This window comes from Triturus cristatus, chromosome 9 (assembly GCF_964204655.1).
Source record: "Triturus cristatus chromosome 9, aTriCri1.1, whole genome shotgun sequence".
NCBI lineage: Eukaryota > Metazoa > Chordata > Amphibia > Caudata > Salamandridae > Triturus > Triturus cristatus.
Genome location: NC_140592.1, coordinates 1,208,813,627 through 1,208,837,798, shown reverse-complemented (window position 1 = coordinate 1,208,837,798; position 24,172 = coordinate 1,208,813,627).

The window sequence follows — 24,172 nt, the reverse complement described above, 5'->3', positions numbered from 1 at the left end:
GTCACCTCAGCGTTGGCAGTGAGCCTGGATGTGTAGCTACGCACGCATGCTCCTGCATGCACAACTGGCGTGTGCTGGTCTGGGGTTCACAGGTCAGTGCAGGGGTGTGCCTATCCGGCAAGGGGAACGGGGTGTCTCGGACATGTCCGTGTACAGGAAGTGCGGTAAGTGTGTCTCTGTGTTCTTGTGTGGCCTGCTACAAGAGCCGCAGCAGTTGATGTTGTAAACTGGCATGCACCACCTCCAAACGGCACTGTGATGTTGTAGTTGGAATGTAGCAGGACATGCGGAAATAGGCATTACAATGGTGTGCCGTACGAGTGCACGAGATACAACAGCGCACCGTACAAAAGTGTGGGGGCTCGTGGGAGGGAGGTGCAGCCGTTTGGCAACATAACACACAGTGAATTTGACCATGTGCCACATGCTGGGCATCTCATCCATGATGACCACGGTCGCAGACATCCCACAACACCAACGACTGGCCTTTGTACACATCCTGTATGAATGCAGCGTGGTTTTCACTTCTATGCTCGTTCAGTGGTGTGATGTTGGCGGGTTGTGTGACTTGTGCTGCTTGTTGGTGTATTTCATTTTGGCCATTGTTAGTCTATATGTGTGTTGTACTTAATTGTGCATGTGTGCCATTCTGCCCATCTCCCCCCCTCCCCCCACTCCCTGCTTCTTCCTCTTCCTAGTGCTGTTGTGTCTATAATTGTGTTGCTGCACACATAAATACATGTAAAGAATAAATTAGAATAGTTCCTTGATTCTTTTAGGTTTCAAAACTTCTCTATTGGTTTCTTTTTAATTTTCCATATGAACCGTTTTTTTAATATTCAACAACACATAGAAGTCAGAAGTGCAACGTATTCTATCAACACACTTTCTAAAACATTCTACAACACGTGCAGGTTAAAAGTTCATCAATTTTTTTAAACTTAACGATATTTTTTTGTAACATTTTCTTGAATATTTAACGACACGTGCAGGTTAAAAGTTGACGATTGTTTTAAGTTCGAACAGTGCCTTCCAAATGCAAGTAGCAGGTGTGGTTGATCTGAGCAAATTTTATCCTATGATATGTACTCCACGTTGAAACTGCTTTTTCTTAACCAATCACAAAGATGCTTTTCCACAAAACTAATGTGCACCCTATTTTTAAAAAAGAATGCTTTTCATGATATCTTCAGAGATAAGTTATAGATAGGAATTAGCATTTGAAAAACCTTTGAAATTCACTGAAAAAACCATAGGTTTCATGCATGTTATAGTTAGGAATTGGCATTTAAAAAACCAAAGGTTTCAGGGGCGTTATAGTTAGGAATTGGCATTTAAAAAACCTTAGAAATTCACTGAAAAAACCATAGGTTTCAGGGGCGTTATAGTTAGCTGGACATTTCCCTCGTACAAAACCCTAGAAATTCCCCTGTTATAGTTAGTTCAGCTAACTATAACTCGCACCCCCGCAATGCACTGCTGATGACGTCACATATTACATCACTCATGACATGGTCAGTGACATCACTGATGACATCACTGATGACATCTCGAATGACATCAATGATGACATCACTGATGACGTCATCTATGTGATAAATTAGTACACCTTCTCACACCCTAATATAACTTTTGATACACCAACTCAAAATTTCAGACGGCCATTTTGAAGACCATAGATACTCCAATACCAATAACTACATACCCACTCATTGACTCTTAGGTCTACATGCACCTCCACTCACTCACCTGTACAGTCACTCATACTTACAATCACTCCGTACAAGACTATCATATGCATTTATACAGATATATAGACACTCACACACTGCCAATCATCCATTGAGGTACTGACACACCTAGTCAGTTGTGCAAATAATTAAACACAGTCCAATTGACTCACCTATACAGTTAAACACACTCAAGTTCACTTACTCATAAAAATACTAAAACATTTTGACACTCTTATTCAATTACTAGTACAAGCACACACTCATCCATACAGCCAGTCCCGCAATCACACACTCTCACATATAGATAGTTATTTACTCTTATACACATATACACTGTGTTTCACATGTGTAGTTACTGTCACATGTACAACTGAGATATACATTCAATCACTAACACACCCTTACATACACTCACCCAACCATACAGTCCATCACAGTTGCACTCTTAAAACCATGCACCCATAGAATCACCCACTCACACATCTATGCACAGAGTCACACACACCCCACCCACACATACACTCAGGCATCCATACAGATACTCAGACAACCAATCAATAACCCATAGAGACACTCATATTGCTATTCACAAAACCATGCAGCCGTTTATATACCAACAGATAGACAGATACAGACATTCACACAGTTTAGTCACTAGTCTGCAGTAAGATACATTTAATGACTCACTTATAGAGTCAGTTACGCACCTAGAAAATCACCCATTCACTCACGTGTACACCCACTTATTCTTCAACAGGCCTTTCCCTATATATATTAAACATATTAAAACTGTTCAGAAACAAATACTCAATGGATGACGTCATCAGTGATGTCATCAGTGATGTCATTTGAGATGTCATCAGTGATGTCATCAGTGATGTCACTGACCATGTCATGAGTGATGTAATATGTGATGTCATCAGCAGTGCATTGCGGGGGCGCGAGTTATAGTTAGCTGAACTAACTATAACAGGGGAATTTCTAGGGTTTTGTACGAGGGAAATGTCCAGCTAACTATAACGCCCCTGAAACCTATGGTTTTTTCAGTGAATATATATATATATATATATATATATATATGTGTGTGTGAGCAAAAAAGAAGCAGATATCTCTGGGTAGTTCTCAAGTTTTGGTGGAAAGCAGCTCCTGTATAGAGCACTCTCAACACCAGCGACACTCTAGATCTGCTCACCTCAAATGTCTGCTTTTCTATCAAAGTCTTTAAGCATAGGATTAGCACAGTGCTATCCACGCCGAGATAGAAATGGACAAAGTCTTTTGCCATTTCTACAGCAAAGCCTTTAAGCATAGGACTAGCACAGTGCTGTCCATGCCGAGCTGTAAAATGACAAAAGCCATTTACCACTCCACTATATATGTGTGTGTATATATATGCATATATATGCATATGCATTTATATATATGTATGTGTATATATTTACATACATAAATATATACACATATATATACATCTGCATATCTATACAAATACAAATATAAATGCATGCATACATATACATATATATATATGCATACATATGCATGTTATGTACATGAAAGTTTGAAAAACACTAACAAAAGCAAAGCTAAAAAGCCACGTAATTATAAACAGAATTGCTTTAACTTAGAGAGGCAAGACCTATTGCATTTTCAATGCTTTTTTTTAAAGGAAAATAGGCAGCAAAAAAATAGCTTTATTTAAAAGCAATCACAGATATGGTGTTCTGCTAGCCCCAGCGGGCCACCATTCCTCTGAAGGCTATCATTCGTAATGAGTCACAATTGCGACCTACCTCATTAATGTTCGTGAGGTAGGCCGATTTGCGACCCAGTGGCTAACAAAACTTGAGAGGGATCCCGCAAAGTACATGCAGGGGGCCCCCGACGCTCCAAATCCAGTCTGGAGCTTTCAGTCCAGGGACCTGCCAGTACCTGAGGAGGCTCCTGGATCTCGGGGGCGCCCCACACGGCAGGGGCTACGGGGGCTTTTGTTACACCCCTATTGCGACCCACTAGGAATCGCTAACTAAAAGTTCTAAGGTTTCTTATATTAGGATTTGCGATTCCTAATTGTGATTTGGAACCAATCGCAATTTAGGAATTGCAGTTCCTAATTTCTGTACATCTAGCCACTGGTTCCCGAAGTCAGTAGCTCTGGACGTTAGGCCACAAGTTTTAGGGTGCAGCTTATTTCCCCTCCTTTCAAGGTGCATCTGTTTTACAACCATTTAAATGGAAGGGCTATGGTGATATATTTTTTTACAGCCCCCAGTTGTAAATACAGATCAGTAGATTTCCTAGGCTCTCAGTCAAGCACAAATGTGGACAAAGGACAAACCTACAAGCTTACGTGTGAAAAAATTAACCCTGGGCGTTGTGCTCCGCTTCGCCCACGGAGTGCACGTAGCGCTGCCTGCTTCGCCGTTTACGAAGTAGGCGTAGCAGGCAGCGCTATTCACACGCCGCAGCGAAGCAGAGCTGCCCGCCACCCGCCTCCCGCCCGCCCTCATTTTAAAATAATTTAAAGAAGGTTAAAGGTAAATAAACCACCTTACCTTCAGTGCGGTGTCCCGGGGCTACCTCTTCTTGCTGGACGGTAACTTCTTCACGCAAATGCGCATGCGTGGACGCCCGCGCATGCGCATTTCTCGCGAGAAATGCGCATGCGCGGGCGAGTGTGCGTAGATTTTCCCACACTACGCGCTGCTTCACGTAGCCCCACTACGCCCACTACGCCCAGGCTTAGAAAAAATGGCAGGCTGGCGCAGTCTTGGTAGACGCTGCTTATCATGTAGAAGCTTCTTCTGGAATGTCTGAAGCAAGTCTGTTCCTGAGATTCCCAAGGACAGGCCTAATGTTATATTTTTAGACATTATTTAAAAAAAAAAAGTATCTGTGATGTAAAGTGTCAATGAATGCCAGGATACCCTCGCAGGTGATAGAGCGCTGTACAAATACAGTTAACATAACAGATCAGACCTCGGCCTGCTACTCATTCTCTTGTTCTCTTGCAGTTCTCAAGTCCTGTGGTTATCTGCATCTTAGAGTTGTAGTTGTAGTGACTTTGGACCCAGTCATGCACAAACCAGCCTTGATGCTGCTCCGATGGGAACAGTCCAATACAAACTACCAGGCCAGGTCCTCCCTGAACCAGAAGAGAAGCAACTTCAGGACCGGTTTCACCATAATCACTCGGATAAGTGTGACAGGTATGCCCAGATGTGGGTCCCGTGCTCACTGTGCCACTGTAATCAAGCTGCACCAACTGACAAGCCCAATCAAGGTTGGGCTCAAACTGAGGAGGCATGGTGTGCAAAATTGCTAGGGATTAGGATAGGGCAGAGTAATTACTAGTGGCAGTGATTACTTCAAACATTTCATCAATCACTTTTTGCGTACTTTGGGATAGTCTCTAAGCATAGGTGAGTGCCAGTTTCACCACAAAATGTGGGACTTCACAGCCACAAGAGTGAAGCTTGCAATGCTAAAATTAAAGTGTTGAGTAAATCCTTGCTGGTGGGATTTTTAGTGCTGCGTAAAAAAAAAGTTTAAAGTTCTTGCCAGTGCCGCTCAAATCTTCTGGACCTGGGCTCTGGACAGCACTGTGGTGAACAAGTGGTCATTTGCAATTGTTTTCAGTAGCCAGATACATTTCTTTTTATGCACGCTGAAGAGTTTTTAAATGCACAGTAGGTATGCCATCAGACATGAATTGGGTCTTATGTTGTGGGAACAAATATCTAATTAAAATAATCAACCATGTTCTTAGTAAGCCTGTTGCCACGACTGCCAACCTCTCCCCTCTGACTATAAACCTGACTCCAAGGTCTCAGCGGGTGCGATAACTTTGGCGGAGAATGATATACTCCCTTTTTTAGTTTTATAGATTTTTTTGTTTAGGACCTTGCTTAAACAAGACTTTTTAATAAAATACAGAGGGCTAGATTTACCTCATCTGGCTGTGAAACAGTCAATTTTCCAACCTTAGATTATTTGAGCAATAAAAAACACTCCCAACTATATGAATTTCCTGATAAAAGATTAAGGGCTGACATTTTAAACTGGAGATGGTGACTAAACCCAGGGAGGAGTATGGATGGGTTTATGGATATGGTAAATAAAGCTGCTGGTATTTGCTTATACTTCTTGCAATGAAAATTAAAGTCTCACTACTTCATGTACTTTAATATTGCCCATGGTCTTTATAGCATAATAAACAATATTTTTGTCCCTTATTTGTTAAACATGGAATTCGCCTGGACAAGATGCAACTGTGTTGCTAGGGGATATGCAATGCTTGGATGCAGTAGGTTCCCTTGGAAGGTATTTACCTACAATAAAATAATGATATATTGTGTAATTGAGGATGTTACAAATACTTAATACATATTTTAATCTCTACCATTGTTTTATTTGTTTAGTAGTTTCAACCTTATAAAACCATGAAGTCTTTATTAATAGATGTGTCATGTGTTACACCTTCACCCAGTTTTGGCTTTTTCAGCCATTGACATTTTGGAATCTGTGATTTTTAAGCCCATAGTAGTAAAAGCAAAGCTACAAATCCTCGCATGCAAAGTAATGTTGGTTAAAAAGCCTGCCCTTGTTAAAGGTGTCCCTCAGGACATGGAACCTGTTGTCAGTTGTGAATAAATGCAATAGTACTGGAAATAGATGTGATTGTGTGTGCTCTGTGCATCCCACAGTGAGTGGGCACGTGTACGAGCGGATGTGTGCACTAAAGAAGAAAGCTGCAGAATACTGATAGTTTGTTTATTAAAAAGTTATGGTTCAACCCTGCAACTTCAGTGACGTTATCTTAAACTTGGTGTATAGAGCAGACAAACCACTCAAGCCCCCAAGTTACATGCTGTCCGACTCATACTTGAAAAATGGCTGTTATTGTTGGAAAGGCTGTGGCTTGATGCTATGCCCGCGTCGGCTCCTCCACTAAGGCGGAGAGCAGTGGGAAAGGGAAAAATAAAATGATAATAATGTAACGTTAATAGCATTTTATTTTTCCGTACTGATGGAGGTTTACGGGGCGGGGCTATCGTCACAGCCAGCAGGGGAGGAGTGGTTGAACGCATGCCAATTTGGACGGCCGTCTTGGGACCAGCCAAACAGTCATGCACACTTTGCATGTTCTCCACTGGCTGCATTGTACAGCCTGGGTGAGAACATGCACAGGCTCTTAGTCCCCGTCATGGTGACAGCAGTGTCGTAATTGGCGTAGGGGAGCCTGTGCGTGCTTCCTGCTTCCAGCAGGAACAGATGAGGATGGAGGCGGGTGAAGCGTCAGCCGGCTTCCAGGTAAGCCATTTTATTGATTTTTCTACCTCCCCCCACCCAACCGGTACTTTTCGGTGGCAGTCACTTCTACTATGCAATTTTGTCCTGACTAGTCATGCGATTTCCCCCTGTTAAGTTGTAGATCTTTGGACTCCTACTTCTTTGTTAATCAGCCATTTTATGCAACTTAGCATATGATAGTAAATCATTGGTTTTACTCTGCCTTGGGAGGGCTCCCATTGCAGTGCAAGAATGGTCAAGTGTCCGTGCATTTTAATAGGGGCGAAGAAAATGGAGCCACTCCAGCCCTCAGTTTTGCCCTTCTCGCAGGGATCTCCGACCTTTAACGTAATAAGAGCTACTTTTGGTCAATAAAAGTCATCCTGAGCTACTAGCAAATATTATTGTTGTTGCAATGCTGACCACATCAGACAAAAAAACATTACTGGATGCCTTTTGCAAAATTACCAGTAGCGAGGACCTTCGTGCCTTAGACGTACTGCCAAACAAATGCCTCATGGGTAACACCACAACCATGGCTGCAGTGCCCATATCACCAACGCAAGAACTTTATCAACAAGTCTTCCAAATGCAACATCATTTATCATTGAAATCTCAGCATCGAAAAGTTCTGGGAAATTCAAGTATTTTCTACAAATATCAGCTTATGAGTTCTGAAAATACACACATTTTCAAATTGTGTATACATATCTTAGTTAAACAAGCAACACCTTCTAATTTAATAGGCTAGGCTGCCCAGAGAGGAGCTACTTATTGGACGCTGGAGAGCTAGAGAAGCCCGTCGGCTAGCCCCAGAGCATAGACCCACGACGCTCTGCGATACGTAGAAGAGTGTACATCGTCCTACGTCGTACGTCGTACGTCATGCAGCACGTGGAGCGTTCCAAGCTCTTCCACTGCGTGTACTGAATCTTCCTCTGTGCAGGCGCAGCTGGCAATGACGGCCCCCGGGGGAAGTGAAGGTCGCAGACCAGTCTTCCCCCGGGGCTATTCGCGCAAGGCCGGAAGGACAAGGTGGGGGAGGGATTTAGAGTTTGGGAAGGGGCGGGAGTTAGGTACGCATATAAGGTGTCAGGAGAGGAGGATCCGGCCTCTTCCTGATACCTTAGCACCACCGGGAGGGTTAGAATAAAAGTTTGTCCACCCACCCACCCTACAAGTTTAGGGAGGGCATGAGACTGGGCCGGTCTTAGCGTGCCAGTTTAGGGCAGGTTGCAGGGTAGCAACGTTGCGGTACTTTGGAGGGGTGGTGAGTCACATACGGGCGGATCCATCCCTCGGGGGGGAGAACGGTACACGGGTGACTGATAGCAGGGCACGGAAGCAATGAAGGAGATTCAACAGAGGATGCTTGGAGGGCAAGTGAAGGTGAGAATGGGGAGAGGAAGGAGGTCACCGAGTGATTGGGGAAGAGTCAAACTGGTGAGATGGTTTGGAGAAGGATGAATGGAGAATGAGTCGGTATGGGATGGGAAAGTATATTTATTGCAGTTATGTACTGTTTAATAAAGTTTATATGGTTGCAACCTTGTCCTAATAAAATGGCCTTTTACGCTTCAAGTAACAGCGTGGAGTGTAGTTATTGCGAGATAATGCATACTTTCTATCGAACGATTAAAGTAAATATTATTAAAAGATACAAACCTTCATAAAATTTTAGTGACATGTATTAGTATTTTAATAGGGTGCACTAAAGCATAATCAATTATTGTAACTGAAGGAAAGCAGGATTCTTTGTATCATGAACATGACGCAATACAGATAAGTGTTAAAAGTACATACTCCTTATTTTAATTAGAGATTCAGCATGATTCCTGTAAAATATCCTAACTGCACAAAAAGTAACCTGTTTCAAAATGGTGGTGACTGTCCCTAATTTTCCTCCTCTGCTACCACCACCCCTCTGACTGCCATGCAAGGAGATGTGCCTGCCACATTCTTGCCTGGTTCTGTGGGTTTTTCCAAAGGAAGCCCTGCCCCCGAAGTAAATAACATCCTCTGTGCTTACCCCAGGCAACCTAGGAGTGGGAGGAGATAGGTTAGTTTGACAGAGAGTGCGCACGGTTGCTCGGTTGGAGCGAAGAGTGAAGCTTTACAATCCTGGAGCGCAAGTGCAGTTCCCTTCTCTCCTGGCTCGAGAGGATGACACCACTTTGGGGTTCAGTATTTCAATTAGAAGGAGCCAGAGAGCTGATCCCAGGGAGAGCAGCAGATTGCCCCATTACCCATGATGCATGTTACTTCCCTATCCACTTGTGCCTAACCCCACTGAGCTCAGGGCATGGACCCGTACCTATCTGAAAGCCACGTGCTACCCAAGTGGGCTGGATTTGGCTGTAGCTGCCATTGTTTTCTATGTTCAAATCTGGAAGGTATCACAGCAGGGCCTGCAAGGTTCCACCACCAGGGTTAATGGAATTCCTGGGGCCCTGATTGCTTCGACGTACCTTAGCCTTACCCACCTTCTGCCATGCTCAGCTTGCCATGCTTTCCAGCACAGCCCTGCCAGGGTCTGCATGGCATGCAACGCATGCCATTACGACTGCTTTGTTACAACGTATACCATTACAACGCAAGTCGTTACAACGACTTGCTGTAGGGAGCAGAAGGTGTTGAATTTAAAATCCAACAACTTCCCTACTGTTGCACAGACTGGAGTTGGAATAGTAAATTATACTATTCCAACATCCAGCGCCCCCCTACAGCAAGTCGCTGTATTGACTTGCGTTGTAATGGTATGCGATGTAACAATGCTGTTGTTGTAATGACTGCATTGCAATGGCATGCGTTGTAATCGCATGAAATGTAACATGGCCTATTCTTCCCAGGGCCTTTTGTGCTGTGCTGCTCTAGTTCAGTTTTTTTCTTTGAATAATGGGAATTGTAGACCTGTTTTTGTCTTCATCCAACAGTACTACAAGTCCCAGAATTCAAAGGTAAAAAAAATGGAGCAGGACATCACGCATGGAGCTGGGTAACTTGGCAGGTATGCCAGCATCTTACCCAGCTCCTGAATGCCCACCCCTACCATGACGCATTTTCTCTCACCAGGTGCACAGCTATATGACCAATTAAACATGCACTATAGTTTAATGTGGGTACTTCTATATAATTCTCTGGTAAAACACAGCAGAGCGTAAACGATGCTGGATAATTCTTTATGTGCATTATAATTACCATCAGCAGGAACATTCTAACAAGAGATTAGGCACCTTCTACTACATCATCTTCAAGTTCTTGTGTTTATCTATTGCCTCCTTTCTTGTTACCATTGTGTGGTGTCCCTGAGAAGTATATATACGGACCCACGTGAACTTGAAGTGCAGATTTTTAGTCGCGCCACAAGAAAACCTGATTCAATGATGGCGGCTTTCTTGATTAAGGTCGCGGCAGCTCTACGTATTATATGCTTCTTGTGTGGCCTTACTTGCTTTTACACAAAACGCGCTTGCACCATGTGAAACTCTGGGATTTCCATCACTTGTTTTATTAAGTAAATGACTGCCTGTGCAATCAGATTGTTTGATGTTGATTTTAATATTTTTGTATGTATATGTTCCAAATGTAACCAATTGACACATGAAAGATTGTCACTAGTTGATGATTCAGTGATATAATTGAAAATAAATTTGTTGATCTCTGAAACATTATTTCTCAAAGATACGTCCTTTCGTAACAAGGAAAACGGAGGGTTGGTCCTTGATTGGGAAGTGACCTGCCACCCCATCTCATCAGAGGAAATCAAGCGAGTGGGTGACTATTTTCATTCAAAGAAAAAAGACGACATACAATCAACGATTCACCATTGTTCCTTGTGCTGGGAGACTTAATCAATTGTTTTTTAGGTTAAAAACTAACACAACTGCTGCATATTGCATTTTTTAGAGGTGATCCAAGCTTTTTGGGGAAGACCCAGATACACAGAGTTCTCATAGTCCATGTTTGACTGGATACATGAGCTGGCCACCATCACTTTATGAGAGACTTAGAAATATGGAAAAATCTGTCTAAATTGTTTTATCTGAAGGAAGCAGGATTATGTCACAGTTGAAATCTGCAAATCCAGCTAAAGATTGGGTTTAAGTATAATGCCCAAATTGTGGGCAGATTTCAGAGGAGTTGCACATTGACCCACGGTATGTAGCTAGAGGACTGGTCACCATGTGTTTATCTTCCTTGTTATTGATAGTAGCTCAGTCATGCTTTGGTTACATTTCAAAAAGTTATCTTTCATACATTTCTGGGTCAGGTCTATCACCGTGGCCACAACTGAAATATTCTCAGTTGAATTGGCTGACAGACGACAGATAATGCATGTCATCTGCATAAAAATAGGATTTAATTCCATCTTCTTGTAAAACAAAATGTAAGTGGACATAGATATGAGTTTAAGAGTAAAGGGAAAATGAAAGCCCCTTATGTACCATAAAGCAAAGAATTTGAGGATGAGCAATTATTGGATTAACTGAATTCTACTGGATCAAAAAGATGTAATCCACCATAGGACGGTACCACTTATTCCTGGCCCATCAAAGATGATAGGACGATAAAATTATCAATTTTGTCAAAAGTGTTGGAGAGTTCCAAAGAATTAGAAACTCCCCACCCCTATCGCCTACATCCACCATAGTCCTTAAATAATCAATCACGGACACAGCCTCCAGGTTGGTGCTAAGGCCTGGCCTGAATCCCGCTTGTCAGTCATGAGGATGTGCTTTTCTTCAATAAAGTTGCAGCTGCTATATGGCTGCCTTCTCTATAACATTTGAGATATAAGGCAATAAAGAAACATGCCCGAAGTTTTGACGCTCAGTCGGGTCCAGTGAAAGTTTTAATATAGCCTGAGAGCAGGCCATAGCGGGCTCTACAAACCATTAAAGGCCTGAGCCAAGGGCAAGGGCCTTTAACAAGAGAGTGGGCTTTTAATGTCCGGTAGAGCACGCTACTGAGGGCTCTAGGGCTATTAAAACATTCCGCCCCCAAAGGGCAGAATGTTCTAATTTGTAAAACAAAGGCCTTGCAGAGCCTAAGGAGGTTGAAATCCCCTCGGGCTCCATGAGGCCTTTGTTAAACATTGGAATATTGATGCTCCGGGCTTCTACTGGCCATTAGAAGCCTGGAGCACTCCACTGTTGTCAATGGAGCAGTCAACATTCCAATGTTCTAGTAAAGGATGCACAGCAGAGCTTTTAAATTGCTCATGAAAGTTTCCCATTATCAGACAGTAATTCAGTGAGATAAGAAACATTAACTGAAAGATGAATTTTCAGCCTCCCTATAGAATCAACGCTTTCCAAGATGGTGGTGTAGCCTGGAAAATCTACCCAAGACTCCCACCCAAAGTGATGAATGCACCCAACAAATTACTTCCCTTAAGCTCAGTTGTGTTCAATGTCCTTTTGATACTATGTTTGTCCCTGATTTTGATCCTTCGTAGCAGAGGTCACTGTTGGATTTCTTCTGGATTGCTGTCTCTTCCTCCTGCCTGATGTCAGCGGGTGCTCGGCGTCTTGCTCTACACCTCTGCATTAGACTATATCTCTAATCAAGGGCTACAGGACTGCCAACGTGGCTGCTCTTCTTTTATGTGTTTTCTTTCTATCTTGGACCCTCTTAAGGAGATACTGGACACCTTTTCTGTGCACTGTTAGGTGCAGGGGGGCATTGCGGCTATTGAGATGTGTCACCCTTTCTAGTCAATCAAGAGGGCAGTTCAGGAGACCTTCTCAGCGTTCAGTCCTTGACAAATACCACCACCAATAGTACCAGCTCCACTGCCAATATCGACACCGCCAATACTACATCACAACACATATACCATCACCATCTCCAATTCCCCCACCACCATAATCACACCATTAGCACCATCACCACCATTATCAAGCCCTGGCAAAGGCAATCGGTGTTGCATTGCTGTGCAATCACGTGGAAACATAATTGCTGCATGCATGTGTTGCTGCATTGAACACAGCGTTATTGGCTTTGCCAATGCTTGTTAATCTTGTACACAGCTGTGCAACTAGCAGGTTAAACTGGTTAAAAGTAGCCACGAAAGTATCACACTCAAACCCAAAGCACAATAGTAGCCAGGCCCTCTTGTCACATGCTGAGTGTATTCCAGGTTTGGAATGTGGAGTGGTGCTCTCAGGGCCTTTGTTAGCCCACACCTGTGTTCAGTGAGCGTGCAGCTGTGTAACAAGATTCTGCCCCCGACATAACCTCCCTCCTAACGTTCCCTTGAAGGAAATCAAGCTGGCTTTCCGCATTTCTCCAAGAGCACAATGGCTCTGCTTTTTAAATAAACGGGCCTGCCCTAATTACTGAGTAATGGCCAGACAGTAATTAAATCCCTGTTCAATGTCTGAAAAATGCTTGTAATGTGAAGCAGGCTACAGACTGTGTAATTACCAAACTATTCCTCACATACCTTCATTTGGTGTCTTTTAGAGTAGAATGAGAAAAGGGCAACAACAGGCTGGAAAAAACAGAAACAAGCATTTGCAATGCAATCGGTCTCGCCTTTGGGACCTTTTATGTATTTAGCTGTGCAGCACATTAGCCTGGGTGCGGAACATCTACTGTTCTTTAACATGGAGGGAAAGTAAGCACACGCCAGGTATGGGAACACATTGAGAGAAATAATGCCTTTCAGCGGGAAATGATATAGTCCAAAGCTCTGTTTTTAAAAAAAATCAGGGCCTTCGGTGGTCATATCACTGAAAATACAAGATAAAAATATTATTGTCTACGGGTGCTCATGGAAGACAATTCTAAGGACTGGAATCTAGAGAATGCTAAAGTGAATCTGGTATTTTTACTGACCTCTGCTGGTCATTTTCTTTCAAGAAAGTTAAATAGAGGCAGTTGCCAGAAAAATAAAAAAAATAAAGGGGCATATTATCAAGGACGGCGTTAAAAATTATTGCCAGTTTAGCGGCAGAAAACTGCCGCTAAAGTGGCGATAATGGGCTTGATAATATGCCCTTGTGAATTCCCATAGAAGCCCTTGTTCTGGTGTGAACATGGGCTTCTATTGGAATTCTCCAGGGCATATTATCAAGCCCATTATCGCCGGTTTAGCTGCAGTTTTCGGTCATTTTCTATCAAGACAGTTAAACAGAGGCAGTTGAACAGAAAAAAAGTCCCTAAGCGGAAGCAGATAAGTCTTAGGGCTGATCTCCAGAGCCCACAAAGTACATTATAAGTGTATAATAAGTATATACTAAAGTATATACAAGAGGTCTCGAATGCTCGACCCAAAAAAGGCTTGCCGACTATAGTCCAATTAACTCTTGTTTGTACACTAGATTTGTACCTGTTTGGGGAGGTGGAAGAAGAACAGAAGACACTCCATTAGGTTGTATGATGGGTAATTTAGGTAAAATGCAGGGCACAGCGGAACATCCCCTGTCCCTTGGTTGCACAAACTAAGTATAATATTTTACATGTTGCTAATACATACATTCCTCTATCCCTTTCCCAAGCTGTAGAACAAGCAGTAGCAGTACCAATAGATATGGCTGCCAGATGTTTGGTTTTGTTTTTATCCTGTAAAACATCATAGGAGGGGAAGATGCTGGCCCTGGCCAATATTTAAAAAATGGGTAGAAGTAAAAACATGTTTGGGGTTTAAAAAGCATACTTTCCCATAGTAGTCCCAGGAGCTGTGAGGCACTACTTTGAGGAAGCATGTGCTTCTTGTGGAAAAGGCAAATGCCATGATTCACAACAAAGACAGCCAATGGCTGAAGTGGGTTGGCCCATAGTAAATGAAGCACTGGGCGGTAGGAAAATGTGAATGACATTTCAACAGACCACTGGATGAAGATGCTGGCTGAAAGCCCAAATAAGTATATTATATAGAGAATTTTAGGTAAATTAAAAGGTTTAAGGGAAGTCCTGATCTAAAAAGCCACCTCTTTGCTTTTACAACCCTGCTGCCTTTCCTTTACCCTTTCTCTGTTTTATGCTCTGCAAGGAGCTGTCATTTTCCAGGCCTACTGCCCCCTTTCCTTCCTACTATCTACGTACCATGTGAGCCAGAGATGGCCTATCTCCCAGCTTCACCTTATTCCAAGGCTAAACTCAACTTACACTATGGTTATACATTTATTTTTCTCTGTAATCTCAGTGCCAGTCAAAATCCCTCTGCAGAACTGTTACATTTTCCCCAACCTTCAGACAATTTGCATTTATGTTTTGTACAGCCTCTGATCTCGCGAGCATCATTAAATGCCCCTCTGCCCCCAGGAGCGAAGGCTGCTCGTCACCTCTCTGCTCAGATGAGAAGCTTAGCTCGAAGTCCCGTTCTTCCTCTGTTTGCCCCACTGTGCATCATGTTCATGGCTGTGCTTTTCTGTTCGGCTCCCCAAACTCTGCGAGGCTGGAACTGTATCCATGACGTTCACGTCTCAGGCCACTTGTCCTTTAGCCCAGTTAGGTCCTCCTTAAATTTTTTTTACTAGGTCTAGTGGGAAATAGCATTTACAACGTGGACTGACCCATGCGTTCTGTTGCCGCGCAAGCGTTACCACGCTTGCCTTTACCACGCATAGGCCAAGGCCGTCAGCGCTCTAGACTCAGAGTGGATGGGCGGGGAGAATGGAAGGAACAGGGAGGATCGGGACAGGAAAGATCGGGACGCAGCTTGGTAAGTAGGGCTGGAGGCCGGGTTTAGGACTCAGGGCGGGGGGTTGGATCGTTTTTAGGGCTGGGAGTCGGCTTTAGGGCTCAGGGCAGGGTGCTGGGGTGTTTTTATGGCTTGGGTCGTGCTAGTTTTTAGGGCTGGCGGCCAGGTTTTAGGGCTTATCAGTTTTAGGGCGCGGACTGAGGTGGGGGTCATTTTCAGGGCTGGAGGTTAGGGCTCATGGCGGTGCATCAGGTAGTTTTTAGGGCTGGGAGCGCAGTCGTTTGAAGAGCTGGGGACCGGGTATAAGGGCTCAGGGTGGGGGGCGAGGGTGTAATCTTAACCAAGCATATGCCTTTACCAATCATGCCTTTACAACAAAAGTAGTTGCAAATGCATGCATGGTAAAGGCATGCATGGTAAAGACGTGGTTGTATTAAAGACCACATTGTTAAGGCATGTGATATAATTGCATGCGTGGTTCGGTCATACAACCAGATCAAGTAATTGTTCGTTAACACTTGTGTGGTGCACAGTCAGCTATTAGTACCTAATCTTTCAAAATTTTCATCGCAGAAGGGGTGTATTACAGTTTAGTGGAGGTGCACCGTCAGTATCCGGCAAAAGTATGTGTGTGGTTAACAGTGTCAAATACTGTTAGATGCCTTCAGATCAAGTTAGTTATATATTCAGGATGAGTTGGGCATATGTGCAGAGTTCACTCCTAGTGTGCACTGCTATTAGGTGGTGTGTGGTAATGGGAGGTGCTGTTGTGAGCACATTGACAGTGAGCTATATGGCCTTTGTGTGTTGTGTTGTTTCTAGAGTTCTGTCCAGTACTTTGTACCAGGCTGTTTTCACCCAAGTGTCTGATTAGGAAGTCCAACCCTGACCTTTCTCACCTCATTGTGGGCAACAACTTTGGGTAACAGTCTCATACCCTTCGGATCAACTGAAGTACATTTGCAAATCCAAAAGAACATCCTAGCTGCCTTCCATACTTTTTCTTTCCTTCATGCACCTGAGACCACTTCACGATTAGATCGCCCTAAAGCCACACTTCCATTTTGAAGTGCAGGAGATCAGTTAATCTGCTGTTCTTTACATGCAGCCCTCCCTCATGGCCTTCCTTGTTCATACCTGTCCTGTGTCCCTTGGTCACTACGCAGTGACAAAGGAATTAATGACATAGTGAAGCTTGCCTGATGAATGTAGGCATTTCCTCTACACTCCAATAACTCCTACCCACTAAAAACTTCAGCCTAGATTTACTAAGGTTTTGCTGCACCACGTCTAATTTATAGAGCAGGAATGTGCCACATCTACTAAAATACAACGTATTCCTGTTCTCTCCCTACGCTGGTGCACTGAGTGCTGCCTAGCGCCAAAGCAGGTACCCTTGCGCAGTGGTGCAAGGGTGCCTGCATTACAGTCAGGATTGTTTTTGTGCAGGAAGGAATACTTTCCTGCACAAAATCATTCCCCAAAGTCATTTTCCTCTTTTATGTGTGCCATATCTGCAGGAGACATAGAAAGAGGAAATAACGAGTTAACATAAACATATTTCTCCTCGTTATGCCTCACCTGGGAAGGTGTAGCATTTTGGTGCATTCCCGGGTTTACTAGCCTTAGTCAATCTTGGAATGCACCATAAACCATGGGTGGGTGCGTGGGAACACTCATGTTCTATCCTTGGAACGCCTTCTCAGGGCAGAGTAACTCATGGCAGCGACTTGCGTTACTCCAGATTTACTATACCATGCAGGGCCTCTCATGGTGGCGGTGCGTGGCATCATGGATCTTACTTAAGGGCTTGCGTTGCCTTACGCTGTCTTGCGTGATGCAAAGGTAACACAAGCCCTTGATGAATCTGAGCCTTCTTATCTTCCTATCTAGCAAACTTCCACTCCTCCCTCCCTCCACCTACGGTTTGCTTGCTCCTTGGTCCATGCTAACAGAGAAATGTCTCTATTGCCCCTTTGTTCAAATCCCTCGCTATCACTTGCCTTTGTAGCCAGTCTTGCCATTTCTACACTTCATGGGTAGCCCAATGTTTCTCACTTCTACATCACCTAATTATATGTCTGTTATGTCTTGACTCCCCGCCACTTTGATGACCCAAAACTCAGAAAACCATCACTGAAAGCACAGAACTGAATTGTAATCTTTCCATGTAGATAACATGCCAGGTGGACCAGGGCAAGACATACCTTCACAGTGGACTGGTGATGACTCTTCAGGTGGCTTCACTCCTGCCCCTCTTTCTAGCCCACTCCTCTGGTATTCTGTGGCTAAACTTCCCACCCAACAGCTTGTGATCCACCAAAAACAATTCCTTTAGAAGGCAGTTGTACCCGTCATCTCTGGTGTAAGGAAATTGCCTCCTCTTTATCCATCAAGTCCATAATGACTTTTACTGCACTGTCTCATCTTTGTTTCATTCCTTTTCTTCTTGTATTTCCTCTATATGCTCTGCTTCCTATGAGCTCTCTCCATGTCTGTCTGCTTATTATCAATTTTACAACAACAAGAAAACCCAGGGCCAGGTACAAAGCCTTCACTCTCTTTCACTATTAGTACCGGGGTGTTGAACCAGTCCGCCTTGAGAGCAGCTCATGAAATCTCTGAGAATGAGAACATGGGGTTTTCCGCCAGAATATCAACTCCATCATATAGTGTGACCATAATATTGAGGTCAAAATATAATGACTACAGAAATATAGCAGGTAAATTATTAGTTTACTACACTAATATTAAACTTTAAAATATCGTTTAGCATAATTTTTTTATTACGTTCCAGTATATTCCATTATGCTTTGATTCCTTTAATCATTTTACTGTCCCTTTTACTTTTAATTATTTTTCATCAAACTATAGTAATGTTTACTTTATTGTTACAGGTTGCTGGGTTTATTGGTGGACAGCATGTCATTGATTACATTGTAAATTTACACAGCTAAAGGTAAAGTTTTAATTATTTGTTTACAAGTTACGCTTTATTTATTTTATTTTAGAGTTGTGTGGTTTAGTGTGATGTTCAGTGAGTGGCACTTTAACTGAAATATATTTTTATACTAATTATGTTTTTGAATTGGTGATTATGATTGACCTGTTTCAATATTTGAAACTTATTTATTAGTTTTTAAATATCTTACACTATGGAGTGTATTGGAGGATGAGTGAGTAGTATTGTAATAACAATATATATTAATTGATAATACCTGACTATTACAGAAATTGTGTTCATTTTTTGTATTGATAAGCAATTACTAAAATGTTGACATGTTTGAGGAATTAAATTATTTTTTCCTTTTGGGTTGTCACTTACTGTGGGTATGGGTGCATAGAAATATTAGTTAACAATATTATTTTTTACATAAATTGCTATTACCATTTTTCCTTATTTGAGTATGTTTTTTTTAATCAATGATATTTTAAAGTTATTTCAAAACTACTTTTCACAATTGTATAGTAAAGTTAATTTAATTACTTCAATAAGTGATTATAATTGTAGTGCATTCAGTTAAAATATTTTTTCATCTAGTACTGTAATGTTTACCAAAATATTCATAGTGGATTTTTATTTTTTGCGTGTATACTTAGTTTATATTTGTAAAATGAACATTAAAATGTAGAAAAAATTAGGTGTTTAACATGTTTAAAATGTATATTTAAATCAAAAATAAGATGTATCTATTTCATTAAACATGTTTAATTAGTAAATAGTATTTTACAGTAGATTTATATGAAAGTTTATATTGAAGCTTCTTAAGTTTTTAGAGTTAATATTTTAGTGTTTCATTTTTTGTTAAAACATTTATACCTTTATGTTTGTGGATTAGCAGTTCTGAAAATGTATCCAACTCCGGAGATGTAGGTACTTGCATCCATGTTTGTTAAACTGGAGTTGGGATAGTCTGTATGTCCCCTTTTAAATATACACTCTTTATCAGTGTTTGTTAAACTGGAATAACAATCATAAATTCCCCTCCGTCCTCCCCCAAACACTGGCTTTCCCAAAAAATTATTTGGATTGGAGTTAAGTTAGTAAATGTCACCTCACCCAAACATAACACTTTCCCTTGTGTTTATTTAACAGGATTGACGTAATGAATCGACAAGGATCTGAAGCAGGCAAGACATAGGATAAGGCAAGATACAAGAAGGGGGATACAATAAAAGACTGAGGGCCAGTTTACGAGTTTGGTGGTCTCCCAGCTGGCCACCACACCAGCACCCTGCTTGGAGACTGCCAAACTCATCGGCACACCGCCCGCCAGATTAGGAGTTCATTCCTGGTCTGGCGGGTGGTGCTTTGGCGGTCTCACGGCTGTGTCTTTCTAAGGCTCATATGTGAGCCTTAGAAAGGTGCTGCCATGGGACCGCCAAAGCACATTCATGCATGGCATGGACTGCACCATTTTATGCAGTCCATGTGGAGCAAGAACTGGGGGTGCATACATACAGGGTTAACAACATGTGCCCCCCTGCACGCATCTCCTGGCCCAGAGACAACACCGGGCCCTTAGTTTCCTCACCACCACCCTTTTCATGGCGGTCTCACTGCCATGAAAAGAGTGGCTGTGAGCTCACTCGTAATATTCTTGCCGGTGCCGCAACAGCACCGTGAGCATATTGTGGCCTCTGACTGCTGCAACACCGCCAAGGGTTCATGGATCCCCGGTGGTTGCAGTGCCCCTGTGGTGGTCCGACCACGAAACTTGTAATATGGAGGTCGGACCGCCTGTGAGACTGTGCCTTCACCGCCACCGCAGCTATGGAATTAAGCCATTAAGATCTGATACCTGGAGGTTCTGGAGGGCCCACCAGTGGCAAATAGTACTGAGATATAGAGAGAGGACCTTCCAGATCAGACAGAAACATAGGATTTATCAGAATAATGGAGGAATTGCATTCAAGACAATTTAAGCAGTAGAGATGATGGAACAAGTTGTCTCACAATAACTTGGCTGTATTGTTCTTATTTGTTCAGTTTGTTCACCGTATCTGTGATTCCTGCTTCATTTCTTTGCTTCTCTTGGGTCTGTTTTGTGTTTCTCATTTCTTTCTTGCACTTCTTGTGAGGACAGCTTCTGTTGCAATATCAGACTCTCTGTAGCCTGCCTCATCCTGAAGTCATGCTCTCAGCATCTCCTGGTACACTCGAGGTCAGGGGAAGGTATGTGGGTAATTCCTGTGTTAATAACCTTTTCCAATCAAAGCCATAAGGGGAATGGGCGTGTACTTTATTGCCACTCATGAACACCTGTATTGATATGTACTCTGTGCGTGTTTACCTTCCAAGCCCATAAGCTATACAGCCTGTGGGAGGGTTACACCTCTTCTCCCCTTTCCATGTGAATGCAGCACGCTTTGAGATGATATCCAGCTCTACAGTGTGTTTTTTTCTCTTCTGAACCTTTCCCAATTTGCCCCTCACAGGAACTGGTCGGCTGGAGTGGATTCAGCTCTCAGCCTACAGATCTTACCTGGAGGAGAGGAATGGATTTGCATCGGGCCCGATACCCACAGCCCACCTGGGTCATAACATGGAAAAATAATAAATATAATGACAGCCCAAACATATGCACTTTCTCCATTGTCTGTTGGACTGATAGTAGAACAGCCCCCACCTGAACATAAACAATCTGCTCATTGTTTGTTGGATTGGAGTTACATTAGCACATCTGACCCCCACAATGTTGTTGTGCTGGAGAACAGGTGGGGGATCTGTGACCCCCCCCCCCCCCTCCAAATATATTCACTTTCTCCAACGTTTGTTAGACTGGAGTAAGAATGGTAAATATTATACCAGATACCAAATATACTCAAGTTCCCCAATGTTTGTTGGACTGGAAATAAAATAGCATTAGTTCCCCTCCAAATATACGCACTTTCCTCAAAGTTTGGCTTAGAAGCGTAAATATGACCCTCTTCACACCCCAACAAATGCACTTTCTCCAGTGTTTTTGAGATGGAGTAAGATTAGTAAATCCGACTTTCCTCTACCCCCTCTTCCTTCCACCCAATGTAAGGGTTTGTGAATGTTTTTTGGAGTTAAAGTGCATTTGAAGTTATGAACATGCGTATAAATATTTTAATGAAAATTAATATTGTTTATCTAGTATGTGTTGTTGTTTTTAATACATAAATCATGCTACATTGCTTTTATTTTACAGTTATGTGTACAGAAAATGTGATGTCATTTATACATTAAGATTACTTTATAATTATTAATAAATAATGCAAATTATTTTCAAGAATAAACATTTGTATTTTATTTTATAAAATGTACATTGGTAAATATATATATATTTGTTGTATTGTACATAATTTTCCAAAACAAAACATACTTTTTTGATAATTAACTTTAATTGTAAATCTAAATAATGTTATTCACAAATAAATGTAAACATTTACCAACTTAACGTCAATATTTTGGACTGTGATATTTCTAAAGTCCATTTGTTTGTACTTCATATTTTAACTATATAAAGTCAATATTTTTGATATTGATAACTGACATCGATATTGTGACACATTTATATTTTTGTCGTCAATATTTTGGCATGCAAACAGAATATGGATCAGCTGTGTAGTTTTCCAGTGCAAGGGCATGTTTAGCCTTTAACATTAAATATAATTTCAGGCACTTCAGGGTCAGCAGCCCCATACCCATTTCTCCCGTGCAGACAGTCTGTTCACTACGACCCCCAGAGGTCAATCCTTACTGCCAGCATCAGCAGGAAAGGTTTAAGGACTGCAGTCCTGTGTGCTTCTCCCCCCTTTTAGTGGAAGTTCCTCCTAAAACCAGACAGCTTCATAGTACATGGGTACTCCACAGACCGTGCACGTGTGTGCAGCTTAACAGCCGAACATGTATTCTGACCTTTAAGCCCAAATGTGAGTTAACAAAAGTCTTATGTCCCAAGGTCTCCCACTGATGGTCTCTCATTGGCTCATGTTTTTTGCAGCAAATATTTCTGTATTATTGTATATGGCATTGCCTCTGCTCTCTTGGTGTATTGAATAGGCACTGCACAATGTAGCGCCTTTTTTAGGTCTCGCCTGACCAAGCGCATGCGCTGGTCTGGCGAGACTTATTGAGAGGGCTCCAAAAAGTGCTACCAGGCCAGCCTAGAGCTACAGTGCATGTGCGCGGGCGCGCGCGCCGCGCTTGACCGCGATTACTTTCACTTTCGCAGCCGCACGGCCGCTTTGATGTTTGATCGCAATCTCTTTCGCGGCCGCATGGCCGCTTGGCATAGCCAATAGGTCTCGCTTTTGGGACCTTATAAGTATTTAGTTATGCAACTGTTGCATGGCTAAACACTTATAAGGTCCCAAAGGCGAAACCTATTGGCTATGCCAATGCTTGTTTTTATTTGGAATAAAGACCATATGTAGTTTGCGTTTGTACTTTGATCACAAATGTTTTACAAAGCAGCTGAATACAGTACAAAAAAAGAAAGTGTGTGAATTGTATAGGGAGTAAATGCTGGTAGTAGAAAACTCTTCTAAAATGGCTCCGTAATACTTCACAGATAGGCATAAACAAAATATAACATAAAGTAGATGGTCAAAGCCTGAAGCATGGGCAACACATAGCAGGTCATTTATGGTTGTATTTTCAGGTAGATGTAGTGTTCAATTGTTCTTGCCCCGTTATGCAGTAGACTTTTCAGTTCAGTTGGAAAGTTCCTAAAAGAGTGCCAAACACACATGTCGGGTGGTATGAGGTTCTGGTGGAGAGGGCACAAGGCACAGAAGTTGGAGGTGGTGCTGGGCGGCTCAGATGATAGATTTGGATTCCGGATCTGGTGTTGCTGGTTTATGTGTATTGTGACAGTGCCTCCGAGAGGTAGGAGGGAGCCAGACTGCTTTTGGATTTGAACACTAGTATTTGCAACTCTTCTAAGAACAAAACTCTCAGGTGGCTGAGTGTCTCCCAGGACTCACGTCGTGCAAGGAAAATACATTGCATCTTTGATTTCATTACAAGACCGGAGGCTACCATTATGCAAATACTTTTATTTGCTGCCCAACATGCAGCCCTTTAAAGAATGTAAATACATCACAAAGAGTAGAACACTCATAACATAACTAGTAGCCACTGTGTATTCCAATCTTCCTCTTTTGTTCGCTGCTCTGACACAGCTAAGTACTCTTTTACTTTTGGTCTTTCATATCGACTATAGACATCTTATTTACCTAATAATCTATACTATTAATAGTCTATACTATTATAGCCCTATGTCGTATTTTATCACAATACCTTTATGCCTATGCTCACTTTATCTACTATGAATTGTTTCAACGTATTATCTTCTTCCTGTAATTAGACATGCGTTATGTTTTTTTAACCTAATCCTTGCCTTTCAGCTTTCCCCTTTCCAATTTATGGTGGGGAAAATGTCTAATTTGTTTTGGTTCGCGCTTCGATCTCATCGCGATCGTGGCCTTTTGTTTCAGGTAAGTTTTTAACCCCGCTTTGCTGTGG